General features: G+C 55.5%; 1 non-coding gene across 1 annotated transcript; it reads right to left on the bottom strand.

The window, feature by feature from the left end:
• Nucleotides 1-463: 463 nt before the first annotated feature.
• Nucleotides 464-618, bottom strand: LOC126858361 (5.8S ribosomal RNA). The gene has a single exon (XR_007688658.1). It is a non-coding gene; the product is annotated as a 5.8S ribosomal RNA (ribosomal RNA).
• Nucleotides 619-1,819: the final 1,201 nt, after the last annotated feature.

Below are 1,819 nucleotides of genomic sequence, written 5' to 3' on the forward strand. Positions count from 1 at the left end.
GGGCGACGACGCGCCGCGGTTCTCTTCCCCTATCACCGATTTGGCGCGGGAGGTAATCGCGCGCCTCGCATAGAAAGGAAAGACGCCGGGCGCGCGCTGGCGCACCGAGAGACCGAGAGAATAAAGGACGACGTCTAGTGTCACCGCCGCCTCCACTCCTTCGACGGGTCTCCGGGCGCGCGCGCGCTCGATCGCATTCTCTTCTCTAATTTACAACTTTACGCTCTACAAGCTCGCACTACTCTCCCCCTCTTTCTCCTCGGTGTTGTTTCAGACGATGCCAAGGCGGCCGCCTCTCGGGCCGGCTCGTCTCGGGCGAATGTTTAACGATCGCTCGTGCAATCCGTTTTACGCGACCGGGCACAGCGACGCGCCTACTACTACTGTACACAATGTGCGTCGTCTCGTAGGCTCGACGTGGCTCAGCGCGCGCAAAGGCGCAAGCAGTTTCGAGGTACTAAAACGACCCTCAGCCAGGCGTGGTCCGGGAATTGTATCCGTGGACCGCAATGTGCGTTCGAAATGTCGATGTTCATGTGTCCTGCAGTTCACAAGTTGACGCGCAATTAGCTGCGTTCTTCATCGACCCACGAGCCAAATGATCCACCGTTCAGGGTAATCGTTTTGCATATTCTTGCGTTCGTCGAACGAACGCTTTCGTTCATCCATCTTAGTCTCCTCTCCGTAGAGAGAGAAAATTAATATCGTTTGGCCCTTCGATCAGCCTGGCCGCGCGCGTCCGAGAGCGCGCGCGGACTGCCGCCTCCGTTGGAAAAGCCACGGCACAAAAGTTGTGTTTCGCGATCGGAGCGTTTCCTGCCGGAGCGCGCGTTTTTTGTTGCGCGCGCTAGGGAAAGGAGCCGGGGCGAAATGTTCTTTGAAAAACCCTCGGACGGACGGAATCCGTGGGGATCGCGTGTTGTCCTCTCGCCGGCGTACGCGCCGTTTCGAGTTGTTTCGAGCCGTGGAGAGCCCGCGCTCGCGTACGATACGCTGGCCCTCTGCCACGGCGCGCGATGACGACGGGGAGGGACGCGCGTCTACGACCGCTGGCCTGCCGACGGCGTGCGGATGATGGGCGTAGGTTACCACCGGTACCACGCGCGCTAACGCTGGATCGACGACGACGATGCACTCTCCCGCAGGAGGCGCTCGCGCGCGATCGGGAAAGCGTCTCCGTTTCGGCTCCAAATCGCATATTTTTTCTCACTTTATCGTATCGTTCGAATTTGCGCGTTCGAGTCGCAACGGGTCGCGTGCGCTCATATAGTGCATACGCGACGCCGGTTGCCAACTACGATATCGCGCGCGTCCTTAAGACGAGAGAAAGCCTCGGATACTGTCTCACCCGCGGCGCGCGTTCGCGATTGCCAAGAGAGACGCACTGGCGACTCCGACCGTGCGCTTACACCGATGGCGCTCCGTTGCTGGTTTGGTTACCCTCGCGAACGGATGGTCGTCATCGCTGCAAGGGCGCGCGGCGTTCGCTACCCGTCGGGTCGCCACAAATGGTATCGTGGGATTTCGTGGATCTCTATCTCCTGATTTTAATATAATTTTTAATTCAGCATTTTTCCAAATTTTGGGGAAAACCTCCTGCTTCAAACATTCATTAAATATATTTAACACATTGACAGCCTAAGAGACATTAAATCCTGAGCGCCGGCAACGTATCGGCCACTTAAACCCAGAACGTCGGTCTTATTCGCTTGTTTCTGATCACTGAATAGCCAAAAAAAATAGTTAAAACATAAATTTTCGTAAAATAGTACATTTTATTTGCATATTCGTGATATACAAATTAACGGTAATAAAAAAT

The sequence above is a fragment of the Cataglyphis hispanica genome, chromosome 24 (genome assembly GCF_021464435.1).
Source record: "Cataglyphis hispanica isolate Lineage 1 chromosome 24, ULB_Chis1_1.0, whole genome shotgun sequence".
NCBI classification, from domain to species: Eukaryota; Metazoa; Arthropoda; class Insecta; order Hymenoptera; family Formicidae; genus Cataglyphis; species Cataglyphis hispanica.